We start from the raw sequence: 8557 nt of genomic DNA on the forward strand, positions 1-8557 counted from the left end.
TAACTGTAGCTGGCCCAGGCTGTCCAGAAAGGTTAGGAGAAAGCTGAACCTTCTTGATTGTGGAGGTAATATGGAGCCCTTGGAAAATTTTATACTCAGATGGGGTTGCCACTTACTCAACAGTGTGACCCTAGGCAAGTTCCCATAACTCAACAGAATTTTCTAACTTTCTGCCAAGAAACTACTCCAGGTCTGTGCTCTCCAAAATGGTACCTGCTACACAGGTGTGGCTACGGAGTACTTGGTACCGGGCTAGCGTGACAGAGGAGCTGAATGTTTAATTTTTAGTTTTTAATTTTAATTTAGATAACTACAAGTGGCTAATGGCTGCGATAGCACAGGAAGCTCTCAGGACCCCCGTTGCTCTGTGTGTAAATTGGGAAGGCTGATGACACTTAGTAGGCTCGTTATAACAATTGAGACATATAGACATACTGCAGTTAGAGCAGTAACTTGTCATCCAACAAGTTATTTTCGCTATTCTTAAGATGGTTATTATTGTCCTTATTGAATAGGAGTAGCAGGAAATAAGCCATGTCTTAGGAAGATTACTGAGACGGTGATGTCCAGGTTAGATCTGACAGGAAAAGACAACTGTAGAAGAGAAAGCATTCATGAGACTAGTTCAGTGGTACGGAGTGGGACCACTAAGGTCCTATCTGGAAAAAGGCCATGACAATGGGAAAGAATGGACGGATTTCTGTTGTGTTCTGCAAAGCACAGGAGTGTGTCCACACATACACGTCTTCCCACATCAGCTTTCTTTCCAAGGTGCTTTCAGAGAACACACTCCCGTCCCAACCCAAGACAGACACCGTAGCGCTATCCCCACCTTGAGATAGATAGCCCCTCTCCTTGCTCACTAATGCTCACCATTAGGAACCCTTCTTCTGGCACATCACCCACTAAATTTGAACTTGGGACACTTCCCGGTGTCCTTGCAGTGAGACTAATGCTGCAGGATTAAGTTCTGAACAATGGAATCAAAGTGGAAGCAATGTGTGTCTTTTCTGGGCTGGACCCATAAAAATCTTCCACATACCCCTTCCCTATTTCCATTCTGTCAGGATTTCGAGGGCCAATGAAGGTGGTGGACCCACATGTTGGAAGGAGCTTGGGACCCCTGAATGAATGGAACAAAACCACTCACTCTGTCCCCATAGAACTGTAATGCGAGTGTTGTGCTAAGCCACTGAGATTTGCAGGTTGTTTGTTACAGCTAACCTGATTACCTTAAGACACCACCCCTCATGCCATTTCAGGTCATGTGAACAGATCCCATAAGGCTAACCCTGTCTGAACTACCTGGACATCGGGAGTCACTTTCAAATTGGGCCCCACCAATATTAAGACAGACTCTCCCACCTGCAGGCATCTTGCCTCCCAAGACATTCCTTCCTCACTGCCCCAAAGCAGGCACATTCCAGACACACATCTCCCCCAACACTACGTCAAGGATAAGCCCACGGAGCTGTATTTGGGTTGACTGAGTTTATTGGACTCACCAGGGCTTCCTCCTCTCTGCTCCTTACTCCCCACACAGAGGGATCTCACATGCCTTCTGGGCATGTCCTTGTTTGCTGTGGCTCCAGTCCCAAACCCCAGCATCATTTCTGAGTCCTCGCTTTCCTTCCTCCCCACATCCAATACATTGTCATTCAGCGGGGTCTGCCCTGTCCTTCTTCACCTTCTCCCTGTCACCACCCTAGTCCAGCCACCACCATCCCCACCTGCCCACTGGCAAAGAAGCCGACGTGGGAAGATGTGTATGTGGGGACACACTCCTGTGCTTTGCAGAACACAACAGAAATCCGTCCATTCTTTCCCATTGTCATGGCCTTTTTCCAGATAGGACCTTAGTGGTCCCACTCCGTACCACTGAACTAGTCTCTTGAATGCTTTCTCTTCTACAGTTGTCTTTCCCTGTCAGATCTAGCCTAGACATCACCGTCTCATTAATCTTCCTAAGACTTAGGTTCTCTCGCTTCTAGTCCATTCTCCAGCCAGCAGCTGGCACGATTTTTTAACCATAACAAGCAGAACATGGCACTCTCCTGCTTAACCCCTCCGTGGGCTTCTCATCTCTGGTGGAGTAAACTGATCGGCGGGGCCTTGCCACTCCAACTACTCTGACGGGTCATCCCGATTCCAGCACACGGGCCTTCTCTCTGTTTCTCGAATGTACCAACCTTGTTCCTGCGCCCAGGGTTTTTGGACTTCAGGCCTGGAAATCCCTTCTCTGAGTGCCTAGAAGATCGATTCCTCCTCCCCATTCATTAGCTCAGATTCTACTTCCTCCGAGAGGCAATGCTGTGCTCCCTCTCTTGAGTACTGTCTGCCACCTGGTTTTATGTTTTTCATGGTACCCAAGACTATGTGAAATTGTGTTTGTCTACCCTTGTGGGCCCCCACTTCTCCTACCCCTTTGGAATATGACCTCCAGCGGCTTTATTTGATAAGGTCCGACTCCCCTTGGTTTGCCCAGGGCTGTCTTGGTTTTACCACTAGAAGTCCCACACCCCAGGAAGTCCCTTGGTCTAGGGCAAACCATGACAATCACACTATTGCCTGTCTCGATTGCTTCTGTATTCCCAGGACCTAGTCTAAGGCCAGGTGCCTAGGGAGAAACTCAGTGAACATTTGTACAATAAATTTAATAATGCATGGCTCTCCGTAAAGAATTCTTTGATCCTGGGACGCCTAGGTGGCTCAGTTGGTTAAGCCCTTGCCTTCGGCTCAGGTCATGATCCCAGGATTCTGGGATTGAGTCCCGCTTCGGGCTCCTTGCTCAGCAGGGAGCCTGCTTCTCTCGCTGCCTCTGCCTGCCTCTCTACCTGCTTGTGTGTACTCTCTCTCTGTCTCTGGCAAATAAATAAAAAATCTTAAAAAAAAAAAAAGAATTCTTTGATCCTAGCTCTAGGGGGCAGCCTTCTCCAATCTTGTGTCTTAAGGCCGGGCTTTTGGAAGTCGGGCTAAAAATCTCCTTGCTTGAATTTAGGTAGTGAGTTCCGTAAGATTCTTCCCAGACACCGCATAGGTCCCTTGGCCACCCCACCAGCTCTCGTGGAGTTCGAGGCTGAGGCCCTGAATAAGATCTCCATGTCCTTCCTAAAGCTTTGTCTTCCTCCTGAGGCCAGACTGATGGACCAGAGCAGAAGGACTGTTCTAAGAGGGGGAGAGGAGGCTCACTGAAGGGAGGGTGTGGGCCCATCATGAGCAACCCATCTGTGCAGACTGTAGAAAAGCATCCTGAGTTGAGGGCTCCCCGTGTCACATAGCCCCCTCCCTCTACCCCAGGCTCCTCCCAGGAGCTGTGGCTGCCTTCTGCCCCTAGAAGGGGGATGGCTTTGCTTCTTAGGGCGAGAGTGAAACTGCTCAGTCTGCCTTATCACTGAGACCCCACTTCCTCTGTCTGCCCACTGACAGCCTAGAAGTCCACAGAGTGGGCAGGCTGCTGGGTGAGAGAATGCTGAGCATGGGCCACAGCTCTTTGAAGTCAAGTGCTAAGTGAGCATCAGAGGCAAAGCCAGAGGCAGCAGGTGGGGAGTGAGTGTGTGTGTGTGTGTGTGTGTGTGTGAGAGAGAGAGAGAGAGAGAGAGAGAGAGATATCACAGCCTCCGTACCATTTGGGAGGGCAGTTTGGGTCCTAGGCCTGCTCGTCTCTCCTGGTATACCCTGGGGAACTCGACCTTCCGAACTGAACCCTAGACCACAGGTACTGACTCCAACTCTCTTTCCCTTTCCCTGTGGGCTTGCTGTTGGGTGGGGAGGGAGCGAGAGCCTGCCCTTCACCTCCACAGGGGACTTACTCCCGGAGCTGTGGGAAGTGGGAGGACTGAGGGCTGGAGGGGAGGGGGCTGGCATTTCCTGCAGGACGGAGCCTGGCTCAGGGAAGTATACAGCCTGCCCTGTTGATTCGAGTTTGGTGACTGGATTGACTGAATGAGAAAGTTACCCCAGAGGTTTAATCAATACATGTGGATCCTGCCCTGGTCCAGCTACAAGGACACTGGGGGAGGTAAAGGGACTAGAAATAAGGCTGTCACCTGTGCTTGGTCCAGAGCATGGGAGAGCATGGGACCCAAGAATAGGGGCCTGGAGGGTGGCCGCATCTGAGGGTGCTTCCTGGAGGAGGGAGGGTGGGCTAGAGATGGCCTGCCGCAGGGGGAGGAGTGGAGAGTGGGCAAGAGCTGGGCGGAAAGGTACCAGGAAGGAAGACAGATCTGGGCCGGCCATGAGGGAAATGAAAAGGACCCGTGCAGGAGAGGGGGAAGTTCATTCACCTGCTGAATTCAAGAAACCTCCCTTGAGGATCTTCTGTGCATGAGGCCCTGACTGTGTGAGGTCTGTGTGGCCTTGACAGAGCAAAGCCTGATCCTGCCACTTGGGAGATCACATTCCCTTGAAGGAAGAAACACAATCATAACTAGGAAGAGATTTCATGTTGGCTGTGGTGAGCGCCAGGAGCGTGGCCTTGCAGGCCGTGGGGGCAGCCAGCTCCGAGGGCCCCACTAAGTACCTGCTTTCAGCTGAGGCCTGAGGCACCTGGGCGTAGGGAGAACCAAGGGCGTCAGGGAAGATGAAATCAGGATTCAGGCCTCAAGAGGCCTCTGTGGAATGAGAACAGAAACTCTGAGGCGGGCTCTCTACCGGCCCCTGCACAGTGTTTAAGTGGAGTGTACTGACTCTCCATTTCTCTGGAGGAGGGGCCAAGGCCAAGGGCAGGAAGGACTTCCTGAGACCCAGGCCTGTGGAGGGGGGGGGGGGGGTCTGAGCCACTGGTGCTGTCTCCCCATCCTGGAGCTGGACTTCCTGAGGTCCAGGCCTGGGGGGGGAGGTCTGAGCCACTGGTGCTATCTCCCCATCCTGGAGCTGTCACCAGGAGCGGAGGGAGTGACCTATGACTCTCTCTCTCTCTCTCAGTGAGAACTGTAGACCCGTCTCTTTTCTGTTTCACTCTATGGACCCCATCCCTGTAACCTCCCCTGGGCTTCTCCCAGGTCCTGTCAGGAGAGAGGAAATGGGTAGTGGTTCTGCTGCCAGGAAGTCTTTGGACTCATCAGTTTCCTCCCTGGCCTCAGCTCTTCCTGACTGGGATCTGGGGGCAGGATTGAGGTCTCCTCTGAGGCGAGGACAGGGCTTCTCTCCCTGGCCTGCTTACCTGATTCTCCACATCCTTTTCCCTTCTCAGCCAATGTTCTAGATCCAGAGAGAATGGAGCATTTCACGAGCAGCATCAGGGACCCTCCCAGGAGACCCCCTCGGGCTCCGACAGCTGCTCCTGCCAGGGGTCTAGAACATGAGGGTCAAGTAGGTGCAGAACAAAGGCCATGGGCTTAGGATGGGTTGGAAGACTGGAGCGCTTGAGACTAGGGAAGGCAGGAATGCTGGGAAGAGGCAAGGGGGAGGAGGTAGGGTGGGTGGTCAGCCTCAGGGAATGGCTAGGAGTGGTGTGTGCTGGGGCAAAGGCAAGTGTAGGCTGGGAGTCCTGACAGAGCTGCAGGGGTGAGGGGGAAGGAAAGGTGATCAGAGCCTGAGGGGCCGTGGCTACAACTGGCCTGGAGTGGCTGCTTCCTTACACTAATGACTCAAGGTCAGATACAGGTCTCCTGGGTATTTGGGACACACACACACACACACACACACACACACACACACGGCCCTTGAAAAGCAGCAGCTTGAGACAAAGCAGCTCCTACTTCATGCACATTCATAGAACAGCACATTTGCCTGCTAGGCAGGCCTGTTCCCTCCCACGCAGCTCCAGACCTGTCCCTGCCTTCCCTCCTGCTCTCCCAGCCTCTCCTCACCCTCCGGCCACCACCGTCACCACCACGGGCCTGCTCAGTGATTGTTTCCTTGCCCCCGTCACACATGACTAGCCTGAGCACCAGCCGGGAGACTATGCCTCCAGGAAATGATGGGGTCCCTGTTGCTGCCTCCATCAGATCGTCCCTGGTCCCCAGCCCTGTCCAGCCTTCCCTCCCAACTTGCCAGGAGCCCGTTGCTCTTCTCCTCCTGCTTCACTGCTGTCAAAGTGGCCCATGAGCACTGGGCTGGAACCTGCTGGTCCTGAGAAGGTTTGGCTTCATGCCCATTAGTGTTCCAGCTCCGGGCCTCAGCCCCCCACCCCAGGAATGGGCAGGGAGGGGAGGTGGGAACTGAACTGGAACCACCTTCAGAGCAAGGTACCTGGGCAGGTCTGGGAGGACTTGAAGCCTTCCAGGGCCAGGAGGCAGAGCCCCCACAAGGGTATTAGGCTCAAGTTCCTCTCCCTTGTCAATCGGCCACGGCCCAGGTAGAATCCCAGCGATGGTGCGGAGGGAGGCTGCAGCAGGCCCAGGTTCCCAGGCAGAGCCCTTCCATCCCCTGGCTTCCAACCTGGCCCTTTCCTGCAGTCCCATGGAGGGCTATTAGTTAAAACTTCCTCTAACCTCCTGCTGACCATCCCCCCAATCAACCTCAGATGACAGAGCTGAGCCTGTGAGCTAAGTCTGCTGCACAGGACCCGAGGACAGAGTAGGTGGCAGGGAAGCAGTGAGGAGGGAAGGAGATGGAACCAAATGCCCTGGAAGCTAGACCACTGGCAGGGGGGAAAGCAGCCCCTCCCCCTGCCCTGGCCCCAGGGATTGGGGTGGGGGTGAGGGGGTACAGGCCCTTGGTGGGCACCAGCTGGTCTCCCACAGTTCCCATTCATTTCATTTCCACTACTAATCTCTACATCAGATACTGTGCTGGGCAAGGGAGGCCTGACCAGATGGGTGTGTTAAGTAGATAAAGAAAATTCCACTTGGCCCTATGCCCCCACAGCCCCTGGGCCTTGTGCCCTGCAGCCCGGGGTCTGCTCCCTTCTGGGTTCCTAGTTTAAGAGCAACATTCCTGGCCCTCGGGTAAATATGGCAGAATGAACTGAGGATTCGTGCAGCCTGGCACAGGACAGTGAGGAGGGCGAGGCTGAGAGCCACAGTGGGGAGGCAGTCCCCAAGAGTGGTGGAGTGAGCGCTTGGCCGTCTGGCTGCCTGGGTCTGGCTCTACCAAACTCCACTGTGGGGCTGCAGGCAGCTTACTGCACCTCTCTGTGCCTCAGTGTCCTCACTTGCAAGTAGAGAGTGCTCTGGGGATGAAAAGTGACCTAGCACCCTGCATGTAGTGAGTGCTGGAAGAGGTCATCCTGGGCCAGAGCACTAGTGGCAGGCCCCAGGGCATAAGGGCTGAATGTAATAGAGTTGTGGCATGGCTGATTGGATGTGGAAGCAGAGAGGGAGGAATCTAGTTGGTGGCTTAGGCAATGGTGGGGCTCCTGGAGCAGGGAGCAGTGGGAGGAGATGCAGAGCAGGAGGAAGGAGTCCAGACATGCCTACCACGAGGCACCTAGGAAGATCCAGGAAGCTGTGGGCTCGGAGAGTAGACAGCTCAGCAGAGAGACCTCGGTGGGTGGGAGAGAGCCAAGTCCAAACCAGGGGGCCAGAAACTCTCCTGACCTGTGCACCCTCCTCCATTATTCCTGGGGGCCTCTGCAGTCCTCTACCATCCTCCTGAAGGGAACAGGGCAGAGCTGGAGGAGGCTCAGACCCCAGGGGAGAGTTCCTTATGTGGGGAGACTGGGACAAGGGGCCTGCCCTTCAGCTTCCATCATGTGCCTCTCCTTCCCCTTCCTTCTGGAGCCCATGCACCCAGCTATGTGGGGAGTGACCCTGGGTAAAGGCTCTTTCCCCATTGTGGGAACTGGCGATGTATTTGAGAGGCAGGATTGCAGAATGACAGAGCATACAGGACTCCTGCTGGCTTGGGTAGAACCCACTGCTCTCCATTTTCCTAGTTATGGGGGAGCTTGGGTAGGCCATCTAACTTTCTTGTGTCTCAACTTCCTCATCTGTGAAATGGGATGACAATAAGACCTATCTCATAGGACTGTTGTAATGATTAAAAATGTGCATGTATATAATGGATCAAGAGCAGGGCCTGAGGTAGGGTAACTGTTATCACTGATCTGTCCTAACACACTCCAGGCATCTGATGACAGTCAGGGGAGGGTGGAGGGTGCCCCGGGCGGGGCACGATGGTTTCCCAAGATGTCTCACTGTCTGTCTTGGGATATCTTCCTCAGACACACTCCCCTTGTCCCCTGCCACCTGCAGGCCTCAGCCCTGATTAAACATCTGTTGTGTGGCAGCCCTCACTCAGGAATCCAGAGAAGGAAAAACCAGGAAAACCCGGGGCCCATCAGCTGCCTGGGGGTGGGGGCAGGAGAGGGCAGGAGGCTTTGCCTTCAGGTAATGAGAATGGAGACCTCTAGGTCTCCCAAGAGAGAGGAAATGAGAAAGAGCACAGAAAAAAGAAAAGCAAGGAAAGAGTAGTGTTGAAGGAGAAGGTAGCTAAGGGGAAAGTAGGTCTCAGACACTTCCACTTGCATCCATTTGAATGGCTTTCTTTGGACCTCCCAACCCCTGCAGGCATGCTCAATTTCTCTTTCCACAGCTTTCTCTTTTAGGCATAGAGTCCAGATTAGGAGAACGAATCTGATGGATACACAATGCAGAATAACATGGGGGGCACG

This window comes from Mustela lutreola, chromosome 8, assembly GCF_030435805.1.
Source record: "Mustela lutreola isolate mMusLut2 chromosome 8, mMusLut2.pri, whole genome shotgun sequence".
NCBI classification, from domain to species: Eukaryota; Metazoa; Chordata; class Mammalia; order Carnivora; family Mustelidae; genus Mustela; species Mustela lutreola.